Source organism: Rhinolophus sinicus, chromosome 7 (genome assembly GCF_057876585.1).
Source record: "Rhinolophus sinicus isolate RSI-liver-muscle chromosome 7, RSI-T2T, whole genome shotgun sequence".
In the NCBI taxonomy this organism is placed as follows: domain Eukaryota; kingdom Metazoa; phylum Chordata; class Mammalia; order Chiroptera; family Rhinolophidae; genus Rhinolophus; species Rhinolophus sinicus.
The window spans coordinates 47,437,310-47,453,818 of NC_142507.1; the positions used below are offsets into that span (position 1 = coordinate 47,437,310).

Sequence of the window (16,509 nt, forward strand, 5' to 3'; positions counted from 1 at the left end):
TAAAATTTCTTCAAATCAGTTTTACCTGCATCCCCTAAATGTTGGTATATTGTATTTTTATTCCCAGTAATTTCAAAGTACTTTCTATTTTCACTTGTGATTTCATTTTTGGCCCACTTGTTATTTAAGCATGTGTTGCTTAATTTTTACATATTTGTGAATTTCCCAAATTTCTTATGTTACAGATTTCTAACTTAATTCTATTGTGATTAGAGAACATATTTTGCATGATTTCGGTTTTTTAAAATTTATTGTGCTTTGTTTTATGGCCATGCTTACGGTCTCTCTTGAAGAATTTTCCATAGGCACTTGAGAAGAAAGTATATTCTGCTGTAGTTAGGTGAGTGTTCTATAGATGTCTGTTAGGTATAGTTGATTTATAGTTTTGTTCAGATCTCCTGTTTTCTTGTTGATCTTCTGTCTAGTTCTTCTACCCATTATTCAAAGTGGGGTACTGGAGTTTTCAACTGTTATTGTTGAATTGTCTTTTCCTCTCTTTAATTCTGTTAGTTATTGCTTTATTTATAGTGGGTCTTCATTGTTAGGTGTGTGTATATGTTTATAATTCTAATATCTTCTTAATGAATTGTCACCTTTATCATTTTAAAATATCCTTCTTTGTCTCTAGTAACAATTTTTATCTTGATGTGCATTTTGCTTGATATTGGTATCTCCACTCCAGCTGACTTTTGGTTACTGTTTCTTTCTCCGTCCTTTAACTTTCGACTTATTCACGTCTTTGAATCTAAAGTATGTCTCTTGTAAACAGCATAGAGTTCGATCATGTTTAAAAATCTATCCTGTTGATCTCTGCCTTTTAATTAGAGCGCTTAATCCATTTATGTTTAATGTAATTATGGATACGTTAGGATTTACATTTGCCATTTTTCTGTTTTCTATATATCCTATGTTTTTGTTGTTGTTTCTTTGCTCCCCTACTACTGCCTTCTTTGGAGTTAGATAGATATTTTCTAGTATACCATTTTAATTTCCTTGTCATTTTATTTATTATGTATTTTTACTTATTTCCTTTGTGGTTGCCCTGAGGATTACAATTATCATCTTAACTCATAATAATCTAATTCAAATTGATGTGAACTTAACTTGAATCGTATACAAAACTTTGCTCCTATATAGTTTATTTCTTACTCCCCACCACACACACTTTTGTGCTGTTATTGACATCTTTATACTTTGCCCATCACCACTGATTTATCATCATTGGTTTATGAAGTTGTCCTCTAAATCAGATTGGAGAAAAAAAAAAAAGGTTAGAAACAAAAATATACATTTATACTCTATTTTTTATTTACCTGTGTAGTTGCCTTTACTGATTCCTCTTACTTTTTATGTAGATTCAAGCTATTATCTAGTGTCCTTTCACTTTAGCTTGAAGGACTCCTTTTAGTATTTGTTGTAGGGCGAGTCTGCTAGTGATAAATTCTGTCAGCTTTTGATTATCTGGGAATATCCTAATTCATTCATTTTTGAAGGATAGCATTGCTTGATATAGAATTCTTGGTTGACAGATTTTTTTCCCCTTTAGTACCTTGTGCATCTCATTCCACTGCTTCCTGGCCTCCATAGCTTTTTATAAACAATCAGCAGTTAATCTTATTAAGAATCCCTTGTACATGATGAGTCACGTCTCTCTTAAGGCTTTTAAGATTCTCCCTTTGTCTTTCAACAGTTTTATTATGATGTGTCTAGGTATGAATCTCTTTGAGTTTTTTCTACTTGGAGTTTATTGGACTTCTTGCTATGTCGAATAATGTTTTTCAACAAATTTGGGAATTCTTCAAATACGCTTTCTGGCACCTTTTCTCTCTCTCCTTTTCTTCTGGGATTCCTATAATTCATTTGTTGGCATACTTGATTGTGTCCTACTTATCTCTGAGCCTCTGTTAATTTCTATATATTCTTTTTTTCCCCCATATATCAGACTAAATAATCTCAATTGACCTATCTTCAAGTTTGCTGATTCTTCTTCTTCCTGCTCAGATCTGATATTCCCTTCTAGTGAATTTTTTTTTCATTTTTGTCTTTGTACATTTCAATTCCAGAAATTCTGTTTGGTTCCTTTTCATAAATTCTCTTTACTGATATTCTCTATATGATGAAACATTGTTCTCATACTTTTCTTTAACTCTTTAGACATGATTTTACTTAGTTCTTTGAACACATTCAAGATAGTTTACTTAAAGTCTTTGTCTAATAAATCCAACATGTAGGCTCCCTTAGGGATACTTTCTATTGATTTTTTTTTCTTCCGTGTGTGCCATAATTTCTTGTTTCTTTGTAGATCACACTTTTTGTTGTTGTTGAAAAACTATACATCTTAAATATATAACATGACAACTGTGGAACTCAGATTCCTCCCCTCCCCAGGCTTTTCATTATTTCTGTTTGTTATCATTATTGTTTGTCTAGTCACTTTTCTGAACTAATTCTGTAATCTGTGTATCTGTGTTATTTGTTGTGTGTGGCCACTGAAGTCTCTGCTCCTTTAGCTTAATTGTCAGCTAATGATTGGACAGAGATTTATTTTTAAACCATCTGCAATCAATATGTTTCCCAACCTTTGCCAAGGGACTCTGTTGTCTGCTGGGGCATGCCTTCAACAGCCATGCAGTTTATAACTCTGCCCTAGCTTTCACTTCCTGCTTGTGCAGAGCCTCAAGTCAGGTGAGAGCTTAGGGCCTTTTCAGTTCTTTCCTGAGCATGTTTATAGCCCTGGGAATATGCACAAGCCTATGTATAAGCATAGTCTTCTAGATTCCCAGAAATACGTAGGAGCCTTCCAAAGCCCCTGTGAACATCTCACTCCCCAGTTCTTTCATTTAAGCTCTTGGTCAGTCTATTGTTTACCCCAACTATTATTCACCTCTCAGGAAGCCTCAATGTTAAACAATTAACTGTAATTGTTTTGACAGATGCCTTAGGGAAAAGTCTTTTTGTACTGGGAGAGCCCTGAGTCAGGTCATTTATAGACAGCAAGTGAGCTCGCCCAGGGAACTCCCAGATAATTTTCACTCTGGCTAGGTAATTTTCTGGAATGAGGCTTTGGAGGAAATCTTCCCTTGTTCTGCTTCCTTTGGTGGCTGCCACGCTTCTAGTTTTCACCATGAGTAGGGGCTGTTAATTTGCAAGGCTACTGTGGACTTAGGGAGTGAAATATAGGAAAAATTAAAACACCATTTAGTTCTTTCTTCTTACCAAGATTTGGTTGTTTTTCTTGAATTAATGCTCCCCATATTGCTGCAAGCCATTGGTTAATTTCCTGATTTCTGAAAAAGTTGATTCTGCCCAGTTTTGTAGTGTTCTCCTTCCTTTGATGAAGGAGAGACTTCTTGGTGGTCTTTCCTCTGCTGTTTTCACTGACATCCCTTGTTTCCATGCTTTTAAACCTGCTATTTTCTTTTCTTGGAACACCTTTCTCTTCTTGCACTCGCTCATAAGTCTTTCCACCTTTCAAGACTCAGTCTAAATGTTCCTTCTTCAGTGAGGTTTTCCTTCGCCTGCTGGGCAATATTGATTTTATTTGCTTTAGTACCATGAATGGTCTTGCTTGTACTTACCACTTGTTGCACTTATCACCCTGTATTGCAAGTAAGTGTCTGTGTTTCTCTCATCATGAAAATGGGCCCTTTTGGTTTCTCTCCCATGTTTGCAATTCTCCCGTGTGGTATCCTGTTTAATGTGGGGGAAAAAAAACAAAACCAAACACAACAAGTGTTATCATTGTCCTATAGCTTAACTAAAATGTACACCGCTATCCTGAGAGACTTTACTTCAGGCTTTAAAGTAGAAAATGCAAATTCCATTTATTAAGAGATTAAAACCAAATTATGGACAGATCGCCAAATGGCAGAGAGATTTGCCAGTTATATGTTCTTTTGTCTACCTTCATAGCAGTCTTTCTGGGAGTAGTTGGCTTTAACCCAATTCAGGATTACAAACTATATGAAGAATAATTCCTATAGCCCCAGTTTGTGTAGAAGAACTATTATAATTCCCAATAATTACAGCCATGATCTTAAACTGTGTCATTTCAATTAGCCTGAAATATTTATAATAGATATTTGGGTTTAGGAAGCTTATAGAGGTAGTTAATCAAAAGGATGTAGGGTGAGCTATACTGGGAACCCAAGCTGAGGTACAAAGAACTGCAGGCATGGTTGGCCTGTTTGCCATTTCTTTCATTTCCTTTTTTTAGGGCCTCTGTGTGATTAATTTGCTGCCCAGTGTCATTCAACATTGCCTTTTATCTTAGATCATTTTGGTCTCATTTAATGATTGAGGTATAGTTAGACTGAGCTGGGAAGCTGAGGATTTATGTAATCTTGCTCTTAATTGGATATTGTAGAGGAAACTGGCATCTAAGCAGTCCTTGGTGCCAAGAGCTCAGGAGCCCTTGGATCTTTCTAGTGCTAATGACTGGCTACTCGATGTTGTAATAAGGCAAGAATTTACTGAGAAACAAGGTCATTATTTGAAATAAAGCCCCATGAGCTGGGGATAAAGGCTCACTCTTTACTTCTTGGTTGATAGTGTTCTGGCTGCTTGTGACTGATGGGGGTTTGTTGTCATGGTGATGGGAGAGAATGAATGAGGAGGTGGCAGTGATAGGCATTGCAATGTGAGAGAACGGGACTTAACCTACATATCTTTTGTTAATAGGACTTTGTTATAGCCTTCCTCTGAAAAGGACTTGAAACGTCATGTTGCCTCTCTTGATGCTGGACTGAAAAATGAAGACAGTAAAAGTATCCCACAGTTCTGCAAATCAGACTTGTCTCTGCCTTCACTCCATCATTCCATGACCCCAAGGAGATTTAGATACTGAGGCAGAGACTTGATAGCAAGATAAATTTTAGTATTTATAAGATAAGTTTAGGAACTAAAGCCAAATATATAAAAGACTTATTTCAATTGGTACCAGTCAGTTGACACTATGTTCTACCAGGGTTTTGTTTGTTTTTTTTTAATGAAATGTTTACTAACAAAAACACTTGGTATTTAGATATCAAACTTCATTTCTTTTCTACTCTTTCTTCCTGTTGTTATTGTTTTGTCTGGATGGTTTGACCTTGATTTCTTTTATTGAAGGAGCACCAGCCCAAAAGGCCAAATTTTATTTTCTCAACATTGATTGTAGATTATAAACTGCCATAAACCTATGGTAAAAAGCCACACTTTTTCCTTGGCGCTTGGTTTCCTTAGTCATGTTTCAAGAACAAATATTGTGGCTTCTGAGTAGTGGAACAGAGAAGTGGGGTCTGAGTGTTCCTTTTGGTGATGATGCCTCCAGCATGTCCTTTGAGTGGTTTTTACCTTCCTGAGAGGAAGGGAAGTGTAGCCTTTGTGGGTTTTCCTGGTTTCCTCCAGTCCTGAGGAAAAGCTCAGAGGATTTTACTGTAGTAGATTCCTAACTTGGTTGCCTAAATCAAGAACCAAAGTGTTATCAAGACTGACCACCAGGGGATTGTCTCATTTGAAGAGCTGTTAAGGCCACCTGAAGAAAAGTAATAAAGGGGAACAGGGCAGGGTGGTTATAGTGAGCTTCCGATGGTCCTAGGATTGAAACTTCTAAGTACAGAGAAAAGATCAAGTGGTCTTTAATTTCTGGTGGAGGTGGGAAGAATAGCAGAAATGTGTCCCAGAAAAGCAAGCTACTCTTCCTTGAGCAGACACCAGCTGTAAAGTTGTTGCCTGGGGTCATTGGTTGACAGCAGGGAGTGCAACCAAGGGGTGTGTGTGTGTGTGGGGGGGGTCACTGAGGTGCTTCTCTGTGTAGTCTGGGAAACCCAAGTGAATTCTTCAACGGAGGTGTATTAGTCTGCTGTGGCTGCTGTAACAAAATATAATACCACAGATGAGGTGGCTTTAACAATGACATTTATTTTCTCCCAGTTCTGGAAGTTAGAAGTCCAAGATCAAGGTTTGGTTTCTCCTGAGGCCTCTTTCCTTGGCTTGCAGATGGCCCCCTTCTCACTGTGTCCTCACATGGCCTTTTTTCTCTGCACATGCATCCTTGGTATCTCTGCTTATAAGAACACCAGTCAGATTGGATTCGGACCCCAATCAAATGGCATCATTGTAACTTCATCACGTCTTTAAAGGTCCTGACTCCAAATATAGTCACAATTCTGAGCTACTAGGGGTTAGGAATTCAACATAAGCATTTGGCGGGGGGAAGACATAATTCAGTTAATAACAAGAGGTGACAATAAGCTGTACCATTGGGAGAGGAGGAGGGGGAAACCTACAAGAAAAGGACCTGTAATTGACTCATGACCACCTAAGTATAATCAAAAGAGCTGAAGTGTAGTCAAACAACTGAAACCTTTGGGACGGTGAGGATCTTTATCCCAACTCATCTTTCCCCCAGAGCAGCAGGAGAAGGTGACAGCAGCAGTGGGAATGATAGAAGGAAAAATGCTAACACTCCTGGGGAAACCAAGGGTTATCACCATTATCAAATCAGCCAGAGACCTGTTGAGTACTCAGGAGAGCCCTGAGAGGTGGAAGACACAGTCCCAGACTGTGAGAGAGCCGAAAATCTCATTAAGGCATGAGGTAGGACCATGTGGAAAGTGATTACGTACAGAGAAATGATCCAAGAAGTTGCCAAGGAGATTTGAGACCTCTGTGTCCAGCACGGGGCAAGGCCCTGGAAACTCATTGCGGAGCCAAGCAGACCTGGTCCCTGACCTCTTGTGGCTTCCACTCTAGAGCCGGGTGGACAGACCTCGGTCTAATAGCCACACAAATCATTTCAAACTGTGAAAAGCCAAGGACAATGGCACAGGACTGAGTGGGACAGAGAGAACAAATCCATCTCAAAGGAATTCTAAGGAACTGACGTCAGTTGAAGCCTCAAAGATAAGAAAGAGTGAGCCAAGTTAAACAAACAAAAAAAAAAAAAAACAAAAAAAAAAAAAAAAAGAAATGTGAAAGGACTATTGTTCTAGTAGAGGGCATTGTGTGTGCTAATGCCATATGCAAAACACAGTTTAAAAAAAAAGATAATGCAAGTTTTTTCTGATTACATAAACGATGCATACTTATAGAAATTTTTCTTTACACAGGAAAATATTTAAAAATTACCTGAAATCTCACTTTCTTGTGAAAACTACTTTGAGACTATATGGTGACCAGCAGCTTAAAGCCATTTTTTTTTTTTTTTTTTTTTTTTTTTTTTTTAGTTTCCATTTTTCCCTCTGCCTCCTCCCTCTCTGACCCCCTGGTGAGCCATTGGTACCCCATTTCTTAACTAGTAACAACCATGTGTGTATATTTTCACACTTTTTAAATGTTATACATATTATACTTTACATGTTACTATATGTAGTATCTATTTTAAATATATACTATATGTTATATACATATTATATATGGTATATGTTATATATATTGTATCTGTATATAGATACACACTCAATTGGATTTTTTTCTAAGTTATTGTTTTCAGAAATGGTATCATAGAATGTATTCTTCTTGGCATCTGTAGCAATTTGTTGTGGATATCCCTCCAAGTTAACTTCTAAATATCAAACTCAATGACTCGTGCCCTAGCTGACCCCAGACACTGATTTAATTGGGTTGGGGTGGGGCCCAAGCATCTGTGTTTTTTGAAAGCTCCCCAGATGATTCTATGTATAGCCAAGGTTGAGAACCAGTAAACCTTTTCACTACAAGAATATTATTGCCAACCAATGATTCAACGTCCTTTGCAGCCTCTTTCTAAGACAGCATTTATAAGTACTATTAAATTAAAAGAAAAAAAGCTTCCTTGGGTAAGCTCTTATGCTTAAACATCATCAAATGGGAACGAAGGAAACCGGGGCCAATCTATGGAGAAGCCAATGCCTTGGGACCAGACTTTGGAAACAGAATATTCTAGCAGAGGCCTCACTGAGGCGCTAAATGGGCCAACTTGTTAGAAAGGCCTGTGCTTGTGGTAGACAATCCCCAGGATCCCTCAAGGATGCCGGAGTGAGGGGCAAGTGGGCTGAACTCTAGTGGGTTCTACTCACCAAGCCATGGAACTGTGTGTGGGCTGTGTCTTCCCGGAAGGTCTTTCTCACACCGGTGTGGTCACCGCGCATTGTCCTGATAGGACTGGATGTACTCAGAGGGGCTGCCCTTTCTGATAGGTACAGTGATGAGGAAGTGGCTGGTACCCGCTTTGAATCCCATGACAACAGTGAACTGGACACAATCTCTGCAAGGCTGACAGGCTAGTAGAGATGGATAAACCCATTGGCGACTAGCTGCAAAGAAAATCACTTTAAAGAACAATTTCTATCATATCAGTGTATTGTTCAAAATCCTCCAAAGGCTCCCCATTGTCTACAAGAAAACAAAATCAAAATACCTTAGCCTTGAATTCAGCGCCATGGGAAGTCTCCCCAAACTCACCTGGTACCCTTCAGGTGGACTGCTCTGACCCCAGTCCTGGACTGGGTCTCTGTGCCCATGCCCAGCTGACATCCCTGGCTTAGGAGGCCCCCTCCCACCTACCTCTCTTAGCACTCACCTCAGTGTGCACTCAGCCTTGTCTCGACACCAACCTTGACACCAGGCGGCCCTGCTGGGTGTCAGCAGAGGAACTTGGCTCAGGAGTACAGGACTGACGATCCCACTCTTCATACTTCGGGCTTGACTCTACTTTTACCTGAGGGAGGACCTTTGAAATCAATAGGATCTTTGCATTTTTCGGCACAAGACTTGTGCAGGAGGGCAGTGAGTTTGGTGGTGTCGTCTGAAGATTCTTTTAAAATTTCCCAGTGCGCTCAGCTATTTCTGTTAAATGCTTGCCCTTGAAATTGTGAAGCTACCTTGAAAAGATAGACGTACACCATGAAACGATTTATGAATGTTCTCTTGCTGCCTCTGACCTACATATACTTTTGTTTCTTTTTCTATTTATAGCTTTCCTGCCTCAGCATGATATATCTTGATAAAGAAAACCAACACAGAAATACATGCTTGACAGTTGTGCTAATAATACTTTCCTGGTTTCAAATGATAAGATTGGGTCTCTTTTCTTATTGTGCAGAATAATGTTGGCAAAGCTAGTTAACCAGAGCCTAACGTGTTGGGGAAGCATCAGAGCCTAACTGACCTGGGAGAAGGGAAACACCCAACTCTAGGATGCCCTAGCCTTCCATGAGGAGAAGGGAAACAAGCAACTCCAGGCCACTCTAGACATGCTGTCCCACTTCAGGAGGGCGGGGGAAAAAAACTTGAGCAGCACTACTGAAGTTCAAGGTCAGAGGCAGGCTCACTGAAAGGCGCAGATCTAATCACAGAACTACAGAATGCCTCTCCTCCCCCTGTACCTCACCACCATATTACCAAAAGCCCATTTACAGCGGATCCTTTTACCCACTTATTATGTCCAATTCTCAAGAAAAAATTACCAGGTATATGACAGGCAAAAAAACACAGTTTGTGTCAGACATGGCAGGAATGTTGGAATTATCAGATAGGGTGTTTAAAACACTGATGACTAAAATGCTAAGGGTTCTAGTGGATAAAGTGGACGCATGCGAGAACAGATGGGCAATGTGAGCAGGGAGATGGAAATCCTAAGAAAGAACAAAAAGGAAATGCTAGAGATAAAACCCCACTGAAATAGAAATGGAGCATGCTTTTGATGGGCTTATTAGTAGACGGTACACAGCTGAGGAGAGACTCTGAGCTAGAGGCTATCTCAATAGAAACTTCCAAAACGGAAAAGCAAAGAGAACAAAGATTGTAAAAACAGTGAAATGGCTAAGGACGACTACAGAAATTGTAAAGCACATAATGAAAATACCAGAAGGAGAAGAAACAGAGAAAAAAACACAAGAAATATTTGAAACAATAATAATGACTGAGTGTGGGGACAGAGTCCCAGAGAGCAGTTTCCAGGATCTCCACCTCGTGTGGGGAGGTGCTTGCTCGGGTAGTGAATGACCATCGACTGTGACTGGTTGGCCGTCAGCTGTAACCGGTTAGCCAATTGGCTACTGATGTAACTGCGGGGCTGCATTGATTGGTTGGTTGGTTGGCAGGCAGAGAAGTGAATGGTGGACTGTGGATCGTGTAGCTACTATGGTGTGTGTCTCCACAGGCCGCCAGACAGACTATAATGGTATGACTCCCCTATGTATGGCTCCGTGGTTGTCCCTTTTTGGCCTCACCATGTCCTGTGTTCTTAAGTGGGGAGCGGGAGCAGAGGCCCTGCAAGCCGCCCCGCCCAACACTGATAATTTACCCAAATACAGTAATTCTCCCTTATCCGCGGCTTCACTTTCAGCAGTTTCCATTACCTGCGGTCAATCTCGGTCTGACAATATTAAATGGAAACTTCCAGAAATAAATATAATTTTTAAATTGAGCACTGTTCTGAGTAGTGTGGTGAAATCTCACGCCATCCCACTCTGTCCTGCCTGGGACATGAATTGTCCTTTTGTCAGCACATCCGAGCTGTATATGTGACCCGCCTGTTAGTCACTTAATAGCCCTCTTGGTTATCAGGTCAACTGTCATGGTATGGACGTGATTGTGTTCAGGTAACCCCGATTTTACTTAAAAATGGCCCCATAGCACAAGAGTAGTGATGCTGGCAATTCAGATATGCCAAAGAGAAGCTGAAAAGTGCTTTCTTTAAATGAAAAGGTGAGTTCTCAATAAGGAAAGGAAAATAAATTGTACGCCGAGATTGCTAAGATCTATGGTGAGAACAGATCTTCTATGTTAAATTGTAAAGAAGGAAAAATAAATCCATGCTAGTTTTGCGGTCGCACCTCAAACTGCAAAAGGTATGGCCACTCTGCTTAATAGGTTAAGAAAACGGTAACAAGTATGGTAGATATGAATCCAGCTATATCAGTAATGACTTTGAACATCCATGGTCTAAATTCACCAATTAAAAGACAGAGATTGTCAGAGTGGATCCAAAAAAGCAGGACCCAACTGTATGTTGTCTACCAGAAACCCACTTTAAATACAAAGATTAAAAGGAAATGGATAGAGAAAAATCTACGCTGCTAACACAAATCAAAAGAAAGCAGGAGTAACTATATTAATTTCAAACAGAGCAGACTTCATAGCAAGGAAAATTATCAGGGATAACGAAGGCCCCTCACTTCATACCCTCACCTCACCCCAAACTCCTGGCAACTACTGATCTTTTCTCCATCATCACAGCTTGGTTCTCTCACTCACCATAATGTCTGAAAGATTCATTCAAGTTGTGTGTAGCAATAGTTTCTTCCTTTTTGTTGTTGCATAGTGTTCTGTGGTGTGGATGTACCAGTTTGTTTATTCTGTTCACCTGTGGACGAGTGTTGGGCTGGTGTCCAGCTTTTGACTATCACAAATCAAACAGCTGTGAACAGTCATGTACAGGTTTTTGTGTAAACAAAGTTTTCATTTCTCTAGGCTATATACCTAGGAGTGGTATTGCTGGGGGTCAGATATATGCTTAGCTTTATAAGAAATTACCAAATCATTTTCCATAGTGGCTGGACCATTTTACATTCCCGTTTGAAATGGATGAGAGTTCTAATTGCTCCATATGCTTGTCAGCATTTGGTATTGTCAGTATTTTTTTTTTTAGCCATTCATATAAGTATGTAAGTAATGGTATCTTATGATGTTTTTAATTTGCATTTCCCTAATGGCTGATGATATTAACTATCTTTTCATGGGCTTATTTGTCATACTTATATCCTCTATGGTGAAGTGTCTATTCAAGTCCTTTACCCATTTTTTTCAATTGTGTTATTTGTTTTCTTGTTGTTGAGTTTGAGAGTTCTTTATATGTTCTGGATACAAGTTCTTTATTGAATGCATAGTTTTCAAATATATTCTCTTAGCCCATATCTTGTCTTTTCGTTCTCATGACAGTATCTTCAGAAGAACAAAAGGTTTAAATTTGACAAAGTCCAATTTATCGAGTTTTTGTCTTTTAGGCATCTTGTGTTTGGTGTCATTCAAAAACTCTTTACCTAACCCCAGGTCACAAGGATTTATCCTGTGTTTTTTTCTAAAAATTTTATAGTTTTATGTCTTTCATTTAGATCATGATCCATTTTGAGTTACTCTTTACATAAGGTGTGAGCTTTCTGTCAAGGTCTAGCTCTTCTTTTTTATGGATGACCCATTGTTCCAATACTCATTAATTGAAAATAATGTCTTTCATCACTGAATTGTGTTTATGCTTTGTCAATGATCAAATAGCTGCATTTGTGTGAATCTATTTCTGGACTTTCTATGTTGTTTCATTGATCTCTGTGTCTGTGTCTTCTCTCTGGGTCTCCTTTAACTAAAAAAAGAAAGAAAGAAAAAGAGAGAGAGAGAAGAAAGAAAGAAAGAAAGAAAGAAAGAAAGAAAGAAAGAAAGAAAGAAAGAAAGAAAGAAAGAAAGAAAGAAAGAAAGACAAACAAAAAACACAGACAAATTTGTCATATGTTGTGAGCAACAGAGGGTGGGGGGAAAAGCAGTCCCCTGTGTGCTCTCGAACCAGCAGCAATTAATTCCTCCCATTGCCTATTTCCTGACACCTCCTCACTCAGGTATCAAAGAACCCGAGGAGAACAGCTCAATAGAGTTATCTGTTAGTTTTATGGTATAACAAATTAATAAAACCAAATGTCTTCTTCCTTAAATGCTTTCCTCACTCTCAGTGTTTTCCTGAAAAACAAGCCGCATGACTCAGAGCAGAGGGAAGGGACTTGCATTCTGACTTAAGAAAAGGGATCAGATGAAAATATAGCCCTGTTTACCCAGTAGGGACATAGGGAAAATGGAAGCACCTTTTACTATTTAATTAGAAAATAAAGTGTCACCCCAGCCATAGCAGGAGTTTTATTACATCGATAGCTGGTCTCTGTTAAAAATAAGTTTCTGGGTTGCCTTTCAGCATGGGCCATTTGAATGAGAATGATCCAGAATGGAACATAGATGGATGAACACACAGACAGATGGAAGCCGATCTCGATAGTCTCCTTTCCCCTAGCCCAGACTGGGATGATATACTACTAGAAACTGTTTTATAACTAAAACAGTTCAGCTTTGCTGCATAAAAGGTGGGGTTGACAGCACTAATTATTTCTCATTATTTCTTTTGATCAGAGGCTATACACGTGGTAGAGTCGTTGGTGTTAAGTAAACAGTATGTTTTCTCCCTTTAGGCCGATGTTGGAGGACTACTCCTTTTTCTGGGTGTATTAGGATAATAATTGCAGCTACGACATAATGTACTTTTTATTGAAATGGCCAGATGGAGCCATGACTTTTGCAAAGACACATGGGCGTTTGGATACCAAGATCCGTATGGTGTCTTCTAATCACTGGGCAGTTTTTCAGCAGTCCTAGCAATTTTTGTCGCGAATAGTGGCTCTTTCAGGTATAAACACATCTTATCCTGTTTCTCTGCTCTTTGAGTTGAAATCAGCTTTTCCAAGGGACATTTCCTCATTCCCTTTCCACTTTTGTTAACTATGCTCCCAAGTAGACCAGTGAGCATTTCCTCATTGTTTACCTTTTACTTTTCTCACTTTATCTTATGTGTATAGGTAGGATGGGACTAGATTGTAGAATGAGAAAAGGGACCATCCACATTTGTTCATTCGTTCATTCATTCATTCATTCTACAGATATTTACTGAACACCTACTCTGTGTCAAGTATTGTGATCGGTAAGGTAAGCCTTTGCCTTCAAGGAGCATGTCCTTGATGTGTCCTTGATAAAGACAAGGAAACCAGCAAGTGACCTAGGAGCACCACATAGAGACCCCTACGCAGACTTGAGAATCAGAGATGGTCCCTGGAGCAGGAGGCAGCTGAGATGAGTCTTGAAGGACAAATAGAAGTTGGCCCAGGGAATGGAATGGGAGGGAGAGGAGAGTGTCCAAGCAGAGAACATTGCCTATCCATCAAGGCTTTTTCAGGAAACTGCCACGATTTTAGTATTATGGGAACATGAAGTACAGGTGGCTTTTGTGTTGTTCGGTAGTTGATAGTACAGTATTGTTTTAAACACACACACACACACATACACACACACACACACACCCTAGAATGGCCTAGGTAGGGAATGTATTCTCAAATCCACCACAGCCCCCACGCCTTTCCAGTGTTCTGCTCTAGCATATTTATCTTATTACCTGACTGACCCATGCAGGCATTTGAATTTGGGATCCTTTATCTCGGAACCTAGACAAAACATCAAGTTCAAATGACCGCAGTTGCCATTTCTGGAATAAGAGGAAAGGGGACTAGCTTTTTGAAGGAACTGTGAGGACCAACCCACTGGAAGATCTTACCCATGGGATAAAACCAGGAGAATTACATCCATTAAAAGAAGGGTCTTTTTTCCTCAGAGAAGAAAATGGACTCTGAAGACAAATATTTATTGGGCTCCTATCACGTGCCACGTACTATGCGGAAGTTCTTCTATATAAGGCCTTTCCACAAAAGATGATAGTAATTCAAAGAGATGACAGGTGCTGCGTGAAATGAAATTGGGAATACGTAAAGTGATTTTATGTATCTCAAAATATCTTATTCATTAGAGTGTCGTTTTAATGTTTAATACAATCAAATATTCAGCCCTATTTGCTGAGGCTACATGAGGGGTAAAAGACAGACAGGGTCCCTTCCTTGCTCACTGCTGGGGGCTCCTCGCAGCGTGGACAATTATCTCTGTGTGGGCCCCTGTGCTGTCAGATTTGAGTCACCTGAGGATTAAAGGAAAACTTTGAAAGAATAACTTAAGAGTTTGTACCCTTGGTGAAGTTGAACAAATGTGTGTATTGAAGACTGATTTGGATCAAGCCAACCCTTCTCTTTCTTGGAATAAAAATCTCAGCCACGAGGAAAATCGGTGACCAAGACCTCTGCTAGTGGCATTATCTTCCCAGGATTTCTCATGATGGTTTCGGGTTTTGAATACCTTGTTACACTGCCTTTAAGAAATAGCTTCTTGGTCCTCACGACACTAGTTGAGCCATAGCTGGTTCACCTGTTCATACTTGCCTTTGTCAGTCATGAGACATGAAGATGCTTATTTCATGAGAAAGGAGAAGAATCTGAGTCAACGGTTGGATCCCTCTCCGTGGCTTAGCACAGTGCCAGAGGCAGATTGTTGCTCAATCAATATGTGTTGATTCAATATCCAATTATCCAGAGATCTGTATCTACAAAGGAAGTGTGGCTTTGCCAGTCTGTCAGAGGGCCGGTGTTTGTGACCGCTGTGTATTGTGGAACCTTTGCCTGTAAGGAAACCCATCAGGCCGTAAGGAACTGGTTGTGTTTATGCAACACCCCGATCTCCTGAGTTTGACATCCAGGTAAAAATAGACGGTAGTAAGCCACCCCCAGCAGGCTTCTTTCTTCTCTTCCCAGGCTCCTCAGCTGGCCCTGTTTCTTGTTTTCCCTGCTCACATCTGGCAGGCGTCCCTGACCGTCCCTGCCCCGTGCAAGAGGAGAATTCGTGTCACCATTTTGATCAGCTGTTGAGGAAGGACAGACACGGGCACAAAATGCCAAAAGTTTGTGCTATGCGATGACAGGTATCTGGGATAACCGTAGACTGGAAGGACAAGCCCTACCAGAGGAAAAGGACCCCCAGTTACTGATTGCAGTGAAACAGAAGGAAGGACAAAAACAAAAGCACATGGGAGAAACGGGAGGACTTCGGTGAAATTGAAAAGGAGGTGGGGAGAGAACTCTGAATTGCAAGAAGCTCAGAAGGAGAGGCTCGTGTTTCGTCTGCTGAAAAACCGATTGTTTGGAAACACTGGCGGGTGGTAAGAGAAGCCGAGGGAAGAAGATTCAGAAGCATTCGGCAGCAATTTCCTATCCAAAGAAGAAGACTTAGAATGACAAACGGAAGAAAAGGGAAAATCGAGGCAGCATTGAGGAGGCGTGGCTTTCTCATATGTAAATCAGACTACAGATTCGCAGGAGGCATCGGTAGAGGTTGGACTGAACCCTGGGGTGGAAGGGGTGGGTGGAGCGCAGAGCAGCCGCGGGGGCTCCCCTGAGGCTTTCCCAGCAACTCAGCAGGGCAGACGAGGTGAGAGATGCAAATTCTGCGGCTGCAGAAAGCAGGGTCGCCCAGACACCCAACCCACTTGCTACGCTCTGGGAGGCAGCGCTCTGCGGTGGGTTTGGAACATTGCTCCGAAGTGAGCTGGGCTCCCAGAAACGCTGTAATTCCTTTAGATCATCCGATAACAGACTCTAATGTTTACCAGCTTCCGGGAGATCAGGTCAGCTCATTATGACTTTTTTTTTTTTTTTTTTTTCTTCTCCTGTACTAAAACTAGCTCCAGCCAGCCAACCAGAGTGGGAATTTACTGCCTGAGCTGTTTCCCAACATGGTGTTGCTGGCAAAACCAGACGTGATTATTTCCTCGACTTTCAAGGGGCTTGTTTACACTGGCTTAATTTTTACTGCCAGCTTTCAAGTGGGAAGAGGGCGATTATATTTAAAAGGTCAGCAGGT

The 16,509-nt window shown here is 40.4% G+C and overlaps 1 protein-coding gene across 5 annotated transcripts in view; it reads left to right on the top strand.

Moving 5' to 3' along the window:
- MAB21L3 (mab-21 like 3) overlaps positions 1 to 16,509 on the top strand; it is a 59,274-nt gene that overhangs the window by 10,737 nt on the left and 32,028 nt on the right. The window contains exons 3-4 of one of the 5 annotated variants that reach the window (XM_088799516.1): positions 12,920 to 13,085; positions 13,656 to 16,077. The exons of 2 other annotated variants lie outside the window; for them this stretch is intronic. The gene's annotated coding sequence lies outside the window, so the exon portion shown is untranslated. Of the gene's footprint in view, positions 1 to 12,919; positions 13,086 to 13,655; positions 16,274 to 16,509 lie in introns of those variants that run through there. 2 more of the 5 variants (XM_088799515.1, XM_074318512.2) reach the window with 2 other exon arrangements.